Source organism: Triturus cristatus, chromosome 7, assembly GCF_964204655.1.
Source record: "Triturus cristatus chromosome 7, aTriCri1.1, whole genome shotgun sequence".
NCBI classification, from domain to species: domain Eukaryota; kingdom Metazoa; phylum Chordata; class Amphibia; order Caudata; family Salamandridae; genus Triturus; species Triturus cristatus.
Window position 1 is genome coordinate 1,416,084,267 of NC_140590.1, and position 21,630 is coordinate 1,416,105,896.

Genomic DNA, 21,630 nt, shown 5'->3' on the forward strand with positions numbered 1-21,630 from the left:
ACACTCAAGTAATCGAACTCAGAGACCCACCCGAGAGCTACCCCATCCACTGCTATAGATCTCATTTTGCCCTTCCTATTGTCAAACACCATTTACTTAGTTTTGTTGTTGTTAATTTCTCCTAACTCATAGTCCCTACAGTATGAGGAAAATCTCTCAAGCAGTATGGAGAAGCCCCAGGGATTTTTCAACACTAACAGGGTATCATCAGCAAATAACAAACATGGTGTCTTTGATCTTGGGCAAATCGTTCTCCAGTTGAACAGATATGGGAGACATGCATTGATATATAGGAGAAAGAGTGAAAGAGCTCATGAGCACCCTTGGCGCACTCCTCTCCAGATTGGTATCTCATCGGGCAGTTTGCCCGCGGATCCCCACCTATCCCTGGCAAAGTTGTTTGTATATAGTGCCTGGATTAGGGTCAGTAGCCTTGTTGGTACCGCTATCCTATTCAGGGTTTCCCATAATTTTATCCTTGGAATCAGATAAAACGTGTATCGAAGATCCACATAGGCCACGAATAATCTCCCCTTTTCCAGATCTACACTACTCCATTTAATGGCTAAAAAGCATATAATTTGGTCTATAGTACAAATGTTATGCCTAAAGCCTGCCTGTAGATGAGATAGTGCTCTGGCTTGCTCAATCCAATTCCATAGCCTATTAACTATCTGGGAACTAGAGGTTTTCTGGATGTTATCGATTAAGCTTATGGTCTGTATTTACTTGGGGAAGCCTCATCTCCTTTTTTGTGGATCGGCACTATAATGGCTCCTTTCCAGGAGTCAGGGGCCTGGGCGCTTGCCATCAGGGCATTTGAAACCAAATTTATATATGGGCCCAGATCTGTGGTTCATTTCTATATAGGTCGACAGGGATTTTATCAAGTCCTGGGGATTTCCCAGGCTTCTGCGCCAATAAGGCTAGGGTGGTTTCTTCAAGCATGATTTCCTCACAAACTTCCCCCTTATTGTCTACATGGACTATTGATGCACCCACAACTCTGTCAGCTACTAACGTGCTTGTCTGATAGAGGCCCCCAAAGTATGTAAACCATTCCTCTGGGCGAATGTGGCATTCTGGCCTCGCATTATCTGATCATCCATTTTTGGAAATCATCTGTCAGAAACATCAACTGTCTTTAGCCCTTGTTTAAACAAATACGAAGAGGGTGAAGGCTGTATTACCGCACCTGACAAATGAATAGTGTTGTTTAGCATAAACTTGAATAGTGCAACGAACCAAGGAACACTTCCCTCTGCTGAGCTCCTTTAGTCAGGTCAAAGTCCTTTCAAAACATACATACAAAAGGGTTCAGCACTATTTAGAAAGAGTCCATAGTATTTAAAGGAATTTCCAAGAAGTCACATTGATTTTCAAAACAATTCTTTTCTTTATTTGATCTTTTCACAGGCATGGAATGTCACAGTCTTGATAGCACAAGAAAGCCATAGCCGACGCGTTTCGTCTCCTGCAAGGAGACTTCTTCAGGGCAAACAAAAAGATCTATTGCATGAAGTTACATCAATTTGAGAAAACGTTATATAGAGACCTTCAGTCAGTATAGGACAATACCCGAGCGGCATGGTAGCCCGTGCTCTTCTTGCAGCGGTCTCGAACCGAGACCGCTGCAAGAAGAGCACGGGCTACCATGCCGCTCGGGTATTGTCCTATACTGACTGAAGGTCTCTATATAACGTTTTCTCAAATTGATGTAACTTCATGCAATAGATCTTTTTGTTTGCCCTGAAGAAGTCTCCTTGCAGGAGACGAAACGCGTCGGCTATGGCTTTCTTGTGCTATCAAGACTGTGACATTCCATGCCTGTGAAAAGATCAAATAAAGAAAAGAATTGTTTTAAAAATCAATGTGACTTCTTGGAAATTCCTTTAAATACTATGGACTCTTTCTAAATAGTGTTGAACCCTTTTGTATGTATGTCTTTAGCCCTTGCAGCAGCTAATAGAACAGTGTTTGATTTTTACATTTTTTAAGATTTTGACATTCATTATTTCCATTACTGCTCCTGCATTTACATTCAAGGTTATAATGACAAACTGCGTAATTGCAAATTTTAACATTGTGATATTTGACACATGATTTGTTTAAGTAATTTTTAGATTTTCCCCTAAATGATAAAGCAATTTTGAACATTAAAACTATGTGGGACATTGAAGCCTTCATCCACATAGCTTATATTTGAAAAGGCAGTCGGGTTATGGAGGATTGCACTGCCAGGACTAATCACAAAGGTAACAAAATATTGCCCACCTCAGATGGTCAGCTGCCACTTGACCACAAAGTTAAACATTCATTCTATTCGGTATGAGAGGCAATATACATAGATACAAAGTAAATCTTCTAGTCTTTATCAGAGATGAAAGAAAGAAAGTCCACGTTGCTGTATGTAGCCTTAAGGTGTCTTTATTATAGATGTGCTAGTATTCATGAGTAGACAGCCAACGCGTTTTGCCCAAAGATGGGCTACTTCAGGGCAATTAGAGACGTCGATGAAAGAGGAATTAATATTCCAATTAGTAGCTACACCTTTCCGCCAGGACAAAATGCCACCGAATGGGGCCCGTACACAGAGAATTTTGATACAAATACGGTTTGCCTCTGACACGGACAAAATTAACAAGGACAGAGACTTGAGGCTTCTCACTAATTGGAATATTAGTGCTTCTTTCCAAAGAGGTTAATTCCTCTTTCATCGACGTCTCGACACGGACATGAATAAAATGCGGATCTAATTAAGCTCCCCTGGCGAGATTACCATACTCTCTAATTGCCCTGAAGAAGCCCATGTTTGGGCGAAATGCGTTGGTTGTCTACTCATGAATACAAGCACATCTATAATAAAGACACCTTAAGGCTACATACAGCAACGTGGACTTTCTTTCTTTCATCTCTGATAAAGACTATATGATTTACTTTGTATCTATGTCTATTGCCTCTCATACCGTTTGAATGAACACTTATCCACGTAGATAGCACGCCACACTGTGTGTGTGTGTTACTAGATGAATATTGTCTTTGTTTTGAGCAGTTTTTTCCATATCAAGCGTGGTTACCACTGAAGTGTGGCTATGGAGAAAAGGGATACAGCCATCTAAGAGATGAGGAAGTGTGAGAGACAGATGCATTTTTTTTTAAATATATGTTATGCTAGCTGGCCTGAGTAACTCTGCATGTCCCTTTATTGTGTTCATGGTTTAGCTTTCATGTTGTTGGTCCAGTTTCCTACACTGGCTGCAGCAGGAGATCATCCACTCTGTGATCTTTAGGATTTACAAGACATAATTGACATCAATAAAGAGAGAAGAGGGATCAGAGATCTTTCTGGCAGAAGGTGGTACAAGCCTCATTTATATGATTGCCATTATGAGATGTCAAGTGAACAGATTTGCCCAGTTTGAATTCAAGAGCTTTATGGCTTGTATAGAGAAAGTGGAGCCTCCAATGGATTTACTTTTGTAAGGTGGTATGGCGATCTATAGCCTGGAGTACAGTTACTTATTTTGTTTGTATTGCTTGAATTTAACTTAGGGGTATATGTCCTTCTCCTTGTGAGGCTCTGTGGATGTTGCAAAGTGGTTTGAACATTCAACACCTAGCATGTGGCTGACAGGTATCCAGTGAAGTGTTTGCAGGGCTGGTCTCATTTGTTCTGTGGGGTCAAGGGGGCGGAGAAGTGTGGCTATTACCTCTGGATTGTTAAAATCGTGCATATTATGAAGAAGGGGAAACAAAGGTTTTGGCTATTGGCACAGTCAAGACTGAAATAACAAGAGGGAGGAAAACTTGTAGTCTTTGCTGGTAACTGGAGTAAGGGAAGATGACTTGTAGCATTTTAATTGCAAAATTGATGCCCCTTGCGACCTCATTGGCATGTGATATCAGAGACAAATTTGAGTCCATGGTTTCTCACGTTTCTTAACAAAGATGGCAGGGCATCAAGTTCCTTGGATCAAACATCTGTTTGTGCCATTTGTCCACAGGTCATAAACCCAGTTGTTAAGGTGTTGAGCTTTAGATGATTAATCATCAGCCATGCATTCAAGGCCCAAAGACAATTGGCAAGTCTTGTCTTGTAGGAGTTTTCTAGGCCATTCATTTTTATTATGATTTTCATATCATCTGCATAGTTGTAACATGTATAGATAAATTATATGTTCAGGTTCAGTAAGGGAGTTAGATGGATCTTAAACAGGAGAGGAGGAATGATTTATCCCCTAAGTGTTGTCACAATGTTAGTTCTGAGGGGCCGATAAGAAAGGTAATATAAAATCCAAGTTCTGCCTGTCTTTGAAGTATGAAGTTATACATTTTAGGAATTTTTTTTATATTCCAACATGATGGAGATTATGTATTATCATCTGTTTGTAGACTATTGTCAACAATGCAACTATTAAATCCAAAAACAGTAAAGCAGCCTCTCTGTTCTTGTCCTCAATGGGTTTTGGGTACCCATATATGGATGTGGGGGCTTAGTATGTGCCTCGATCTGTTCTGAATCCAAAGTGTTGGTCTGATATCAAGTTACCTTCGTCAGAAAAATTGGACAGTTGAATAACTGCTGTTTAGAATATCTTACCTAAGAACAGCCATTGGGAATTGCTGGATTGTTGGGGTCTAGAGTCTTCTTTTTAAGGAGAGGTCTAATGCAAGAGGATTGTCGAGCAGGTGGGTGGCATCCTAGTTCCACTGAGATATTTAGTAAGCTCCTAGCTAAATCCCCTGGCCATGAACAGGTTTTGCTAAGGATATCTTTGGAGATTTTAGGCCGGGCTGGGTCTGAAGGTCACCTTGATGGTGTGTGTTCTTGTGTTGCTAGTATCATTTAACTTTTTTTCAGAGAAGGCATTGAAGGTGGTGTTGAATGAAAGATTGATGTTATTGAACATCATGATTGTGCTCTAATGTGTAATAGGAGGGTTATCTGTTTTCTTTAAGGTAGTTTTCTATTTTATCAATCGCTGACATATTGAGACTTGCGATTGTAGCTTCTCTGGATTACAGAATTATGCTAGAACCTTGTAGAGTTCCTTTAATGGGCAGATTCTTTTATGGATGTGGAGCAGTGTTGTCTTTTTGTGGTAATGGCCGATTTGTTTACTTTGGAATAGCATTGCAGAATGTTTGTAATTTTCATCTCGTTTTCCTACACTTGCACTGTAGGATGTTTATTTGCCTTTGATTTTCTGATCTTATCATTAAGCCATGTGATCTTAAACTTCTGGATAATTCTGGTAGTGAACTTTAGCAGCATGTTGTTGTCTAGTGCAGTGGACATCAATTTGTAGAAAGAGGGTTGGTCCTGACTGAGGTCACATATTGCTTGGCGTTTTTTTAAAATGGGATTGAGGTGTTGGACGGTCCAGTTTTTCCAGCATCTGTATGTGGATAAATTGATTTGTTGTTTGAAGAAGTTGCTGTGTTGGAGGTATTATTGCAGTTTAGTATGCTGATCCTGAAGGTAAAGAAGTGGTGTAGCTCCAGAAGACAGGGAAGTTGTAACTCACTACAGTATCTACTGAGGGGTATCTATGACATACAATGTGTAACCTGGGAAGTGGGTTTGACATAATACGATTTTGGAGGTTGAAGGCCTGAAGACCCGGTATGATAACAACAGTTGTCGTTAAATCATTCTTGTCAAGTGTTAAAGTCTCCCGGGATTTTTAGGTTATGGTGTTTGGAAGAATCTGGGTCACTGCAACTAGTAAGGTGCCCATAAACATTACTGGGAGGTAGTCTATAGATTAAGAGGAGCTAACAAGTGAAGGATGGAATGCGGTGATAACTTCCTAGCTCGTAATCACAGTCAATCAGAAAGAGGTCTTTGATGTGAGATATTTCTTTGGATTTCTGTGAGTAACTGCTTGACCACCTCCAATCTTGCTGATATTTTTTTTGTTGATCATGTTGTATTCCCGTGGTATGGCATGTGGATGCAGAATTCAAATTGAACCATGTTTCTGGGATGAAAGTGAAGTCCAGTGTGGGAGAAAGCAACAATAGGCTTCAGAGGAGGAACATGGCAGTGGGTTATAAGGCGGTGGCAGGATGCAGCGTGCTGACCTCAGAATCTCACTCACTCCAGTGTTGTTCCAATATTAAAAATGCTCGATACGGATCAAGAAAAGTATCCTGACTAAAGGAAGACAAACAGAAATAAATATTACCTCCTGTAAAAGTCATGTAGATTGGTAGCAGGAGTGTCAGCTATTTGGTTTCAATACCAGGCTTCTGTTGGAGCTGTACTCGCTGTTCCCTAAGTCGTGGTAGAGCCTCTGCAATGAGGTATAACCTCTGAGGCAGTGCTGGCACGGACAGCAACAGTCGATTCTGGCACCCCGAGGATTCGAAGAAGAAACACGGACGGAGGGATGCACACATAGGCAATGTGGAGAGGGGACTAACAAAATGAATGTAAAACCTATGAAGGATAGAGGGGGGGAAAAGGGGCTCCTGGCTATCAGGGAAAAGATCTCTTTAGAATTGGTACAGTAGATGATAATACCAATGCAACCACTAAGCAGAGTCAGCAAAGAGAGCATAGTAGGAGGGGAGAAAAGAGAGATCATTATACCGACTGGCTTGTTCTAGTAATCTAAGTAATACAGAGGCAGCTGTAGTCCCAGAAGTCATAGATACACTATAAGATCAGTAATTATAAAAGGTGTGCCTGCGATTGAAGAGACCTACACTAGTCATAAAAAAGGAGCTGCTTCTACAGAGAAGGTAATCACTATTAAAAAGCAGCCCTAAACTAGCTCTAAAATAGACATAAAAGGTATGAACAATAGAAACACAAGAGCCCCACAATGAACATATTATGAAACAAAAACATGCTTTTTAAAATATTTTTTTAATTTATGAAGCAATAAAGGAGAACCGATGCTGTTATAGTCAAGTGCACGCTTCAACAACAAGATAATGACATGGCAGGACAAATACAACAACAATGCCAGATTAAAAATGGTACAAAGGAGATGCAAGCAATAAAGAATTACATTCATCTGAAGCATGAGAAAGCGACTATCTTTTGCATTAAGACATCCCTTCTATAAATTGATTTGAGGCCCCTCGAGGGTTAGGTGGCCAGGAGGGAGGCACTATAGTAGCAACACTAACCACTGATAATTAAAGAGGAGAGACCAATCAAAGGCTGGAATAGGATAAAGAAGGGTCTGGGAAGGATTGTTCATTGTTACTATCAAAAATGCAGTCAGACCTGATATTGCTATAATCCATTTTATTAAAGTTAAAAGTAAAGGTAAAGATGACATTTGAGACTTCAGTAAGCAATCAGAAGGAAATCCAAAGGTCATGCCATGCATTGGATGGCAAATAAGATGACCTGTTGGCAAGATACTAGATGAGAATAGAGAAAATTAACTCTGGAGGGGCTAAATCTTGGCCCGATCTTTAAAGATGGCCAGTCCTCGGACCCTGCGAATTATAGGCTAATAGCCTTAATAGATTGTGAAGCGAAGTTTTTTGCTTAATGCCTGCTGGCTGAGCTTGGGTGGGAGACAGTAAACAGCTGCCAATGAATCAAACAGGGTTTATTAAAGGCATGGGGAGTATTATTAACATTCAAATGTTAGCTTTTATAACTGAAATGGCAAAGTGCAGATCATTGAATGTGTATTTATGTTTTATTGATTTTAGTTCAGCCTTTGACATGGTGCAATGGAATATTCTTTGGAACAAGTTATCGAAAAGTGGAATTGCACCTAGTTTGTTGAGAGCGATCCAACTGCTGTATACTAATACCTGGACGAGAGAAAGATTGGGCCAGGGTACAGTAGTGTCAAAAACATTGATAACAAGGAATGGGCTGAAGCAAGGATGTGTGTTGGCGCCTACCTTGTTCAACCTGTATTTGGCTGATATTTCTTATAGGTTGAATGATATTAATTCTCATTCCACGTCGGTGGCCGGTTTTAAGGTTTCGCATTTACAGTATGCCCACGACATTGAACTAATAAGTTACACTAAAGTGGGGCTGCAGAGACTAATAAACAAAATTGCTCTATACACTTCATCTCACGGGTCAAAGGTCAACTTAAAGATGTCAAAAACAATGCTCTTGTGAAGGGGGTTAGCAGCGCAACCTCTATTGAATATAGAAGGGTCTGTATTAGAATCAGTTTCAGAGTATAGATATCAGGGTGTCATACTAGACACTAGGGGGTTGGGTAAGAATCAGTGGGCAGCACTACAGAGAAAAAATAACTCACTAACTGCAGCATTTGTAACCCTAAAGAAAAACTTGAAAGGCCTTGCCCTCAAACCATCACTAGAAGTAATATCAGTAAAACACGTTCCTTCTCTGACATATGGGGTAGAGACTTTTAGAGGACGTGCTGATAATATTATAGACAAGCTGGTGACAGGTACCTATCGTCGCTTGTTTCATCTCCATCAGCTGACATCATCAGCGCAAATTCGACTTGAATTTGGCCTTAGATGACAGAACCTAAACAGTTTAGGGGCATATTTGAAATTTTGGCACAAACTGAGACAGGATAATAATGCAACGCTGATGACAGTGATTTGGGAGGCGATAAGTGACAATAAGCAGGCCAACGATTACTTCAAATTGGCTATAGATACGTTCAAGGCTGAACAATTACGGGCTTTACCCCTTTCACAGGTGGCATTTAACAAAGTTATAAATGGATGTAGCAAAAAATGTCCTTGTTGCTGGCTAAAGCAGTATTGGCTAAAGGAGCCCATGCATGGACAGTGATTGCTTCATATGGCATGCTTAAAGCTCAGAGCTTTCTAGGGGTTCTAAATAGCCAAAAGGCCAATTTGAAATGTATGAGTCTCCGGTTAGGCAATAGCCTATTCCGTGGGGACACCCCAACGTGGAAAAAGTCCAGTGGTAATAGGAAGTGTCGCCTCTGTAACTATAATAGAGAAGAAATTTGTCATACCTGTAGTTGCCCGGGGCTATTAGTGGAACGTAGGAGGCTGCTGAGGCAGGATTTTAATAGTCAGTTGATACGATCATGCCCACAAGCAGTCATTGCCGGCCTGCAGGGAGAAGGTTTACAATTCACTGGCAGATTTTTGAAGTTTATAGAAATAGCAGAGAGGAAATTGACTGATAGTGATCAATGAAGAGATTTTTTAGTATTTATGGATTGAGGAACTGTACTTTTAATTATGTGGTTTTTAAATAAGGTCTCGGGATTGGTTATGTATGAAAGGTAAGGAAACTGCATAAAGAGGCTTTATTGTATGAATTGTTAAAAAATGTGTATTAAGATGTTTTTTACTGTAAGTTTTTATTAACTGAACAATAAATAAAAAATAAAAAATATCTGATCTACAAAAAAACACTTAAGATATAGCACAACTAAATCCGCAAAATGCAGCATAAAGGGCAGAGATCGAGAGACTAGGAAAACACTCCCACAAAATAACTTAAGGTTTTTGAAGATACCCGAAGGAGCAGAATTCAGAGACTTGAAGGAATTTATAATAACAGTTTTGAAGAAATGCTAATTGTGATTTAGAGGCAGAAATTCAAAGGATACACGAAGATCCCTTAGGGCTTAGCCCTAGTAGGAAAACACCCAGGAAGATACTGGTAAGCTGGTTTTCCTACAACTTCAAAAAGCAAATTCTAGGGAGTGCTGTAAAACTGAAAACACTAATACATGAGAATTTTACTTTAAAATCAGGTCAGATATTGGAGAATGACTGTATAACAGCAATGGAAGTTGGGAAACAAATTCTAAGAGCAACAGAAATTATGAGTTAAGGTTCAACTAAAATTTCCTACAGTGGTAAACATGTAGAAGAACAAAATGTTTAATCTTAAAGAAGGAGAAGAGGTGGATGAATTGATAAGGAAAATGAAGATCGGGAAATGGTTGGACATTGCAGACTTTATTATGAGAGGGATACGTAGAGAGAGTTTGAAAAAGTATGCATTATGAAGTCACAAGTTAGCAGTAGTGGCTCCTGCGGTATGGCGGAGGAGCGTTGCCTCGCTGCTTTTAAGCAGTGCAAGGAAGAAACACAAAATGATAATAACTTTAAGTTATTATCATTTTATGCTTCATGCTGATTTGTGGACAGGTGGGTAGGAGGGAGGATGGGGCTGCTCTGCTCTCTGTACAGGGCTAAGGAAGAGTGGTTTGCCCACTCCTAAGTGCGCAATGACTGTTTGGTCGGCACCCCCGGGCCGTCCAAACCGGTCATGCACACTTTACCCATTCTCCATGCAGGCTGCATTACAGCCTGCCTGGAGAACAACCCCATGCCACCATTCCCTGGTTGAGCATCAAACCAGGATGCTCAAAACCAATCACAATACTGCACTGCAGCGTTGTGATTGGTGAGGGGAGCCTGGGTGCTTACCAATCACAACGCTGTATTGCAGCATTGTGATTGGTCAGTGGGGCCTGCTTCCTGTTCCTCGAGTTCTACGAGGAGAGTCGGAGAAGAGACACGGGACCCAGCGCAAAGGTAAGTTTTTTTTATTTTTTATATATGCTCAAAGTGCAACTTCCCATGCGACCACCCCCGCAAGACCTCCCAAACCCCAAGCACAACCCTCCCACCATCCACCCGCAAGCCAAGCCGGCTGCCACTGCAAGTTAGTCAGCCACCCTGTATTGAGAGAGCAAACAGCAAGGTATTGTTGCCAGGAAATTGAAAAGGGGTTCCTCCAGGGGTGGGAGGAGCTCATAAGAACAGGGTGGGAAGCATAAAGGTAAAAAAGAAAAAAAAGCACTTAGAATACATTTGTAGAAAGATAAGAAAAACTCCATACTGCATAGTCAGTATAAACAGAGGTGAAAGAAGAGAGAAGAATGGAGAGTTTGCTGAGAAACGATCAGGAAAGTAGGAAATGGGAAAACTGACTGACGTTATTACTTGGAAAATAAATGGACTGTGTTCTAGAAAGAGACAAATCTTAATAATACAATATTTGACGGATCTGAACGTGCAGATTTTTCTGCTACAGGAGATGTATCTAGAAAGAACTAAATGCAGAGCACTATTCAGAAGACACAAGTGCGCGCAAGACATTGTTTGTACTGATCAGACGGGCAGCAGAAAGGTGTTGCAATCAATTCTACGGAAAACTTTGGAAAAATTATATATGGCTACACAACCTATACTACAGGAGAGGGATTTCTGGCAACAATTTAGACCAGGTGATCTCTACTCACATATGCAGGTGTTTATGGCCCAAATTGTGGTGATACTACTTTTTTAAACTGCTTGGAGTTACATTTTGTGAGTGCTCAATCATCATACTTGGTAGGAGAAAACTTCAATGCTGTTTTGGATAAAGATTTAGACAAAGCAAATATATCTTCAACCAGAAAGAGTCCTGCAAGCTTAAAGAAATTATACAAGATCTTGGTCTATGCAAAAAGAGGTTTGGGGAATAGGAAAGGATACCTAATTTATGGAAGGAATTGTAGACACTATCCCAGGTGGACTATTTTCTGCAGGTTTGTTCCTTGGAATTTCTTTTTTTAAAAGGGTGACATACGTATCTGATCATTCTGGGATAACTCTAAGTTTACAATTTAGGGCAATCAACACAGAATCAGCATGGATATTATATAGAGCACTATTACTTGATTCAGAAGTCATATACAAACTAATAGATAAAAGCTGGGAGTATTTTACTTATAATGTAGGCATGGCTTCTCGCATGATGGTCTGGGACATTTTAGAGGCTTATCATTAAGGGAATTATTACTGAAAAAACACACAATCACAATACAAAGATTCAAAATGGGAACACAAAGCTAGAGTATTAAATGCTAGAGAAAAAACGAGATCCAACAACAACATACTGAAGATGCTAGTAAAATAGTAAAACAGCAGAATTGTGACGACTCTAATTAAAAAATATGGAGAACAAGCAAAAAGAAAGCTTGGAAAAGAAAACTCAGGATTGTTGGAGTGCTAAACAATATTTGAGTATGGGGAAAATGGGAAGCACTTTTAGCATGCAAATTGAAAACTGAAGAGACTAGAAAGTTGATAAAAACTTAAACAGACGATGAAAGTGGAAGAGAGATAAGTTCCTCAGAAGGTATAGAGAGTGAAAGACAGACGTTTAACAAATTTAGTAAGCTAATTAATGAGTATATAGATATCGCATAAAACATGAGAGGAATCCCCCACTCCGTATTCTTATAGACAGGTAATAAATCCAAATATATATATCACCCACAGAGTTCATCATTTTTCAATTATTTATTATCAAAAATATACAAAATATTTTCCTTTTTATATATATATTTTTATCCGTTAGTTTAAACAAACAATGAATAAAAGGACACACTTCTACATGTAATAAATAATTGCATAATGGTACGTACAGAACAAGGAGAAGAAGCCCTGGGTCAGTGCTAAGCAAACAACAACTGTATGTATATAAGGAGAACAAACTTATGAATCATGTGCAATAAAACAATACAATGAAATATACAAAAAACAAAATCTACAATAAACATATACAGAAAACAGAGGGAAATTTGTTTTAGAAAAAAACACATTAAATATGAACAAATTACAACAAACAAGGAGACAGGGGGAATGCCCCGACGCTCGTTTCGGAAGTACCAAATGTTACAACTCCTTCATCGGGGCTCAGAATTCATCATACTTGGATAGTGGTTACACAGGGCCATCTATATTCATGGTAAATAAACAACAATGAAGAAACAACAGGGCTCTGGTAAATGATGAGTCTGTGGGGACAGGCAAACCATAAGTCAAATATGCTATAAGAATAGAATTGAAAATAGCCGATCAATAGGAGCAAACTCACAGAAATAGATATGCCATAACCCAAAGAAGTGTCGAAGAGTTCTAAGTGCCAACACCATAAGATGTAAGAAATACACCCGAAAAAAGTGTATAATACATAGACTCATAATGCTGAGAAAAGTAAGAAGATGGTATAGAATCCAGAACACCAATAGATGAAGTAAGAATCATGATGGAAAAATAAAAACAATAATAAGCCAATATTTACATCATATCCAGAAGGGGCTAAGCCAAAGCAAGGCTTGGCGACTGTGGATAAGCAGGAGGCTTAGGATGGAAAAGGAACATGAATAAACAGTTCTGGTATATCTTTGAAGGATGAACTGAGTTCCTGAAGAGAATACAGAAAGCAAAAGACATCTGTAACAACAAATTATCATCCCAAGGGTCTGTCTAAATAGGACTACGATATAAGAATACATACGTCTAGATCAAAAAAATCCAGGTGCCTTAGTAGATTGGAGACCCAAAGACCTAAATCCAGGGCCACAGGTAAAACGGATAATTGGCAAGGATTGGGGACCAACAGAGCAAACGTAACTGAGAAAAAGAGTTAGAAGTTGAAGCAAAAATTCAGTGTAGGTCATAATACATAAACAATAAAAGATAAAGCAAAGAGACTCACTCATATGTAAAAAAGATGAAAATCTCTAAGGTATCCTATCCATGCCGTATGTTGTGGTTTAGGAGAGGGTTCGAATGCCAAAAGACGTCGTGGCCCACGTAAGCGTACGGGCTGGGATTCTGAAAATTTAAATGAATAAAGTGTGGACCAGAGCAAGAAAAAACTATAGAATGTAAGATATTCCAGAAACTTACATAAATATACAAACATCAATTATGGGAGTATGGTCCTTCCCGACATCCTTCTGAAGCAATCCGCAGAATGGAAATGAAAATAAGGTCCCGCGGTCTAAAAAAAGTTTAAAAAACCAAGATAGTCACTATATTTGTTCTTTGTCTATTCTTCAGGTAGACTCTGCATTTTAATTGGGACTTGTTCACATCTCGTATTCTAATCTCATGCCCTGATTCCTGGAATTTCTTCTACTCTTTTGGCACTTCTTTATCTTTTTTTCTGTTTATATTGTATCGTAATTGTGATTCTTCACATGCTTTACCTTTGGACTGGTTTGTTAGCAGTTCTCCATCTATTCTATTCATTTAGGAGTTATTTTAGGCCAGGGTACCATTCCAATATGTCCGACCACTTCTACCTGTGTCTTATGGCAACTTATTTTTACGTGACCTTTATTTACTTTTGTGTTATATTATTATTTGTATTTTTATTTCTTTTTATGGTTCTCATTACTGTTTATGTGCAGGTTTTGATTCATCAGGCAAGCCTCCTTGTTATGCTCGTGTGTCTACGTTTGTTAACACTCCAATATGACCGACACTTTCCCCGCTTGACTCAATCTTCAACACTCCAGCTTTTTGGCACACACACGTGGTCGCCATTTCCTTGTTTATTTGGGTTGTTTTTCTGCATATAAGGACAGCTTTGGCATTGCATGGATTAGGCAGGACTTTTGGAGAAGCAGCCATACGGACCACACAGCGGGCACCCGATGTAAGTACCCTTTGTGCAGGACATTCTTAGGGGGTTGGTGGAATACGTGATCTTTCCCATAGGTATATGTTCTTCACCCCCCCCCTTATATCACATATATATATTTTATATTTTCACTTTTTTTAGACCGTGGGACCTTATTTTCATTTCCATTCTGCATATTGCTTCAGTAGGATGTTGGGAAGGACCTTACTTCCGTATTTGATGTATGTATATTTATGTAAGTTTCTGGAATATCCTACATTCTATAGTTTTTTTTTGCTCTGGTCCACACTTTAGTCATTTAATTTTTCAGATTCCTAGTCCGCACGCTTTGTTGGGCCACAACGCCTTTTGGCGTTCGAACCCATTATGAGATTATTTATTACATGTAGAAGTGTGTCCTTTTATTCGTTGTTTGTTTAAACTGAAGCAGCAATATATATATAAAAAGGAAAACAAATTGCATATTTTTGATAATAAATAATTCAAAAATGATAAACTCTGTGGGGGACGCGCTTTACGAGAGGAGACTTACGACCTCAGAGCCTGCCAGAGCCCGCTAGAGCCCGCCGTGAGGGGAACGGCCACTGTTGGGGGGAACAGAGCATAATCCTCCGCATTTTAGCGCCATCAGCGCCGCCGTGAGGGGAACGGCCAGCGGGGCAAGACTACACTTCCCAGCAGTCCCTGACCCAGGCGCTCGCCGTTGCTGTCATCAGGCAGCGCCGGGGACCTATTTCTTCACCGCTGGTGCCCCGCAGCACGGGACGCGCTTACCGAGGGGAGACTTACGACCTCAGAGCCTGCCAGAGCCCGCTAGAGCCCACCGTGAGGGGAACGGCCACCGTTGGGGGGAACAGAGCATAATCCTCCGCATTTTAGCGCCATCAGCGCCGCCGTGAGGGGAACGGCCAGCGGGGCAAGACTACACTTCCCAGCAGTCCCTGACCCAGGCGCTCGCCGTTGCTGTCATCAGGCAGCGCCTGGGACCTATTTCTTCACCGCTGGTGCCCCGCAGCGCGGGACGCGCGCGGGCGGCGCCTGGGCGAAGCCCGGGCCAAGGGCAGGCCCGTCCTTGCCCGTCACTGACAGGAACAGACTGGACTGGGCGACCCCCCTAACGACCATCTCCAGCTCATTTCCATAAGGTACTGTTGTGCTTTTTTGTATGTGAGACAGCGCTAGGGGGTATTGCCTGTGTTGTACAGATTGTAGGGTCTATTTCCCTCCCTTGTTCTGTTCGGAGCTCGTCTGACCTGTGAAGCCCACTGTTCTTAAACTTGTTATTTTGACTTGCCGGCTTTTATCATGCCACCAAAAGATACTAAAGGTAGAGTGGCCAACGCTCATCTTACAGGAACTATGGATCAGTTTATCACTAAGGTAAATTGTGTCATTGACCAAGAAATCACGCTGTTGGAACGCCGAGTTTCACAGGACCTTGCGGCGGCCAGGAGGTCCTCAATGGGACACATTGCTAACGCACGCTCCCCTGTACACCAAGCTTCTAATGGCGCTGCCACTGCATGTTCAAGTGTGGATTCTCTGACCCCAGATTTGTTACCCAGTGGAACAATTGCTGCTTCCCTGGGGGAACAGTCCACGGTCTCTGACTCATTGTTGATCTCTCCCTGTTTGTTGCCGTTTGCTTCCAGCACAGTGCCGGAGCCTAGCACTAGGCAACTGCGTGAGAGGCACCCTGGGGCCATTCCTAAAAACAAGCAAGGGTTTTCTATTATTAATGGTGGGAAGGGCAAGATCGGCAGAAAGAAACAAAAAGCTGTGAGTCATCCCAGAAACCCTAGAATGACCCCTGCTCTACTGGAGCAGCCCACTTTGGCCGCCTTAGCAAATAAAGTTGCACCCCCAGTTCATTCATTACCCACTAGAATGGTGCACCAGGATGCTAGTGGGGGGACAAGTGAAGTAGATAAGGATGAGGGAACGACCCCTGAGTTGCCCAATATATATGATACAATCAGGCTTCTCCTTCGCCCTGTGGAGGATAGAATACGTAAGATTGAGCAACATTTACTTAGGATTGAACAAGGTCTTGGGGGAATTGTTGATTCTTTAAATAATATTCACCAATCTGGGGTCCCCAAACCATTGGATAATATCAGAGTAGAAAAAGTCCCGGCTGTTTCTAATGATCGGCTAGTATTGCCCTTAGACTATCAGGCCCTAACCGAAGCTAACAAGTGCATAGCAGCGTCTGATTCTATGAAACCTGCCCAGCATAATATATCTCAGCCTAAAGAGGACGATAGGATTTCTATTTCCCAGGCCCTAAGGGGGGAAAACATTCCAAATTTGCCTCCGGAAGTTTCCCCATTTGTCGTAATCTTAACAGGGGTCCCCAAACTGGGTAAGCATGAAGTTGAATCCCCTGTAACCCTGAGGAACAGGGTTGTGCATTGGCTCAATAAAAATAGACCATTGCCAATGCACAAAGCCTTTAAGATACTCATGGTTAGGAGGGTGCCATGGGTAGGCCACTTGGCGAAGAACATAAGGGGGGATTGTATTTTAATAAACTTCGATGACCCCAAAATAGTTGAGTACATTTGTAACTGGAGACATTCTAGCTCAGGAGCATCTATTCGCTCCCTTCCTCTGACCTACCTCTATCCCCCTGGTCATTTTGCTACAATATCGGATGGGTGGACACTTGTACACCGGAATGGGAGAGGATTGCCACAAGGGGGTTGGCCCAGACCCCTACCACCCCTGGATCCTATCCTCATGCAAAATCGGTTCAATAGTTTGGAGGCCGTTGACTGACTCAAGGGCAGAGGAGGAGCATTAACTAGCTCTTTGCTCCCCCTAGGTTGTTGTACATCTGGTCCTATTATACCACCAGAGCATCTGGGTCTGGAACTATCTACTCGGGTTATTTCACCACAGAGGGCTACTAACATTATTGATTCCCATTTGGACCATCCTTTAAGTATTCTAACGTCCCGTGATGGCTCCTCTAGCTATCTTAAGCTTGTTTCGTGGAACGTGGCAGGTTTGCGGAGTAAGCTTTCTCTTCCGAATTGGAACGCTTTTATTGATGGGTATGACCTTTGTTTGTTCCAGGAAACCTGGAGCCTTGAGCCACTATACAAGCCGGGCTTTTTTTGTTTTTTTGCACCAGCTACCTCGACAGGTCGCGGCCATCCATCTGGTGGACTTATTGTATGGGTAAGGGCAGAACTTAATCTTAAGATCACCCATAATACTTGCTCCACACCAGATGTAATGAGACTCTCCATCAAGTGCACTAAGAGCAATTATACATGGGAATTTTTTAATGTTTATGCCCGAGGAACCCAAGGGGGCGCAAAATCTCCCACTATTTCAGCTCTTTCAGATATGCTTCATTCCTGTCCCTCCGACTCCCTTTTCTTGGTTGCTGGTGACCTTAATTGTTCATTTGAACCTCTTGCTATAGATGACATCCTGGAGACACATGACGAGGATGCTAGATGGGGTATTCCTTCACTATCACTCAAGCCTGTGAAAAGATTGTCACCGGTTGTAATCCAAATAAATGCTCTAGCGATAGAATTTGGGCTAAGAGCTGTTAATGGGCGCACGATTTCTGACACAGTGGGAGCTAACACTTTTAATAGGGTCTCTTGCCAAAGCAGAATCGACTATATATTGGTTGACAGGAGGGCATGGAAATTTGTTGTAGATATGATTATTATACCAACAATTAACAGTGATCATAACCCCTTGTCCCTCAAAATGTTGGAAATGTGGCATAGGAAGGAGCACACCCCTTCATCGGGAACGCAAGTGCTATCTAAGGCAGTCTTGCCATCTAACTGCAACAGGTTCCTCAAATGGCCTAAGTTTATTTTGAGCAACTCAAAACTAACCACCCTTGAAGAAATTCTTGCTGATCAGACTCTTAGGCTTTCTGCAGTTTGCAGGGATAGGGTTGGCCCTGCTGCCGCAGTTAAAATCTATGTGGAAACTATAGATTTGATCGGCACCTTGTTTCTTGACCATAGTAAAACGCGCAAACCGAGTGCTAAGTTAGCACAGAAGTGGTTTAATAGGAATTGCAGAACGAAAAAAGATAGCTTGGTCCTTGCTATCAAATCTAACAACCCGGGTGAGGTCCGGCCGGCAAGATTGCAATATAGGCAGGCCCTTGCAGCTGCAAAGAAGGAATGGGAAGAGCTGCGCTGGGATAGTTTAAAAACTGCGAGCCACTCACAGAACGGTGAGCTCTTCTGGTCTATAGTGAGAAGATCCAATAGCCACGAACTGGACCAAATTCCCAACTACATAACGGACAGGGAATGGTTTGAGCATTTCAGGAAGCTATATGTAGGGGAGGAGCAAATGGGTGATCTTTGCCTCCGAGCTGGGATCACAGTTACTCATCCTGACCAGTTTTTATTTACCAGGATAGAGAAAAGAGAGGTCGAGGCAGCTATTAACAAGATTGTATCCGTCAAGGCCCTGGGACCAGATGGCATTCCGGGTGATTTATTCAAAGCCAACATTGATGGATGGGCCTCTTATTTCGTGATTTTCATCAATGCTCTGCTGGAAGGCTCACCGGTACCGAAGTCTTGGAAGGGAGCTGAAGTAATCCCCATTTACAAGAGGGGTCCAAGGGGGGACCCAGCCAACTACCGTCCAATTAGCCTTATAGATACTGGACAGAAGTTGGTTGGCAGGGTCCTCCTGGAGAGGATCCACTCTTGGGCGGATGATAATGATATTATCTCACAGTTCCAGGCGGGCTTCAGAACCTGCACAAGCACGATCGACCAGGCATTTAGGCTAGTGCGCCTATACTGGAAGGTGATCACTATTGGCAAGGGCGGCCTTTACCTGGCGTTTATTGACCTCAAGACCACCTTTGACCTGGTCCCACGTGATCGCTTGTGGTTGATCCTGGAGGAGATAGGGATTCCACCTTACATCCTAAATCTTTTGATTCGGATGCATGAAGGTAATTTTGCTCGCATCAGATGGGGGTCCCAGGAGCAAAAAACTGACAAAATCCCGGTGAATAGAGAGGTTCGTCAAGGTTGTGTGTTGGCCCCCACACTTTTCACACTTTTTGTGAATGGTGTAATCTCTTTCCTGCTTGAAGTTAATGCTGATGTCCCTACCTTGGCGGGTGATAAAGTCCCCGCATTACTCTTTGCGGACGATACGCTTCTAATATCGAAAACACCAGCAGGACTGCAGAAGCTATTGGACCGCTTCTCTCTGTTTTGTAAGTTGAGGGGCCTTGTCATCAACACCTCTAAAACCAAACTCCTTTATTTCAACCCAAGCAGATCCTTCAGATCCACCTTGACTCTTGATGGGAAGCCACTGGAGCGTGTTAAAGAGTTCGACTTCCTGGGGATTAGAATCTCTGATAAACTCAAATGGCAGCCTCATATTGACAAAATGGTGCTAAACCATAGGCGGGTAGTAGGAGCTTTAGGGAGGGAACTACGTGCGTCCACTACTAAACCCATCGCCCCAGCCCTGGATATATACGCTGCAAAGGCGGTAGGCTGTGCTCTCTATGGTGCAGAACGATGGGGCTTTGGCTGTGTAGATGCACTTGTTACTGGAGAAAACAAGTTCTTTAGGGAGCTTGTATCGCTCCCAAGGGGAACTCCGACTAAGCCATTATTGAGTGATTTGGGCCGGTGTTCTATTAAAGATCTAGCCACTTTGCGTCCCCTTTTATATTGGGCGCGGTTATGGTGCAACCCCGAGCTCTCTAGATACGCTGATGGCCTAAGAGAGGTCATGAATCTCCAAGGTGCCCACACCATTGGTTGGCTAACTAACATAAAGAAGCTTCTGGTGGCAACAGGCCTCACAACTGTTTGGGATTCTGGGGCATTATTATCGAAGGAAGAAACTAAAAGAGCCTTTTGGGCATGGGTTGATGCCCAGGAGCTGAGGGACCCAACCCCAGGCAGACTGACTGAGGCATTTTGTCAGCACAAGCCTACGCTCCACCTGGAACCCTATCTAGATTTTATCACGAAGCCTAGGGATAGATCACTTTTTATTCAGTTTAGATTTGGGACCCTCCCCCTCAGTGATCGCACTAGTAAGTGGAATGCCCCGCACAAGACTCCTCTGGATTGTCCAAACTGTTCAGGCGCTATAGAGAATATTTCCCTTTTTTTTTTTGTCTGCCCAGCATACTCAAAACCCAGAATGAAATGGCTTAAACCTGTCTGCCTGCAGCTCGGAACGAGGGACCACTCTGTTGCACTGAGAATTCTTAAGACTGATGTTAATACTACTATAGTGTGCGGGGTGGCTAAATTTTTAGGTTGGGCATGGCTGATTAGGCAGAAGAAAACTAGATCAACTTAAATGTTTCTTGATATTTACAAAGCTGCCAATGTTTAATATATTTTTAATATATTTATTGTATTTAAAAAAATTCTTTTACGACTTGTTTTTAAAATGCACCTCTATGAATTGTGTTTTATGTGTAAATGTGCTTTTATGATATTACATGTCAAAATAAAGCTTTGTTGACTGACTGATAAACTCTGTGGGTTATATATATATTTGGATTTATTACCTGTCTATATGAATACTGAGTGGGAGATTCCTCTCATGTTTTATGCTGTACTCTTCACTGGACTTGTTTTCCCCCCCAGAATCTGTTTTGTTCTCAGGGTCCCTCTTCTGTTACTTTATTGTATAGCTCCAGATATCAACAGTAATGCAAGTGGTTGTCTGATAGAACTCTGCCTGTCCTAACATCCACTCAACATGCAGCTTTATTCCGTTTGAGGCCTAGCACTAATATTGAAGTTTGCACTATATGCAGCTGAGATAGTACTCCACATAGCTGATTCAGACCTTTCCATACCAAAAGTAGAGAAGCTGGAAGAAGCATTTGGCTACTGTCTGGTAATCAAATCAACAAACAAAAATAGGAGGTATTGATGTGTGGATTCAAACAGCCTATCCAGAACATTACAACCCAAATTAGATATTTGGGTGTAAAAATGTTGAGTAATTAATAGCTATAAACCTAAAAAAAAAAAGCCTGCAAAGAAATAGAGGACCAGTTAAGGAGAAGGGAAGGTTTACCACAGACTATATTTGGTAGGGCTAACCTAATTAAAATGATAGTCCTCCCAAAACTAACTTTCCTATTTAATGCTATTCCTCCTTTGTTCCTAAAACATAACATAATAAAAATACAAGGAAAAATCAACAGCTTTACCTGGTCATCCAAAGGTGTTAGACTCTCACTG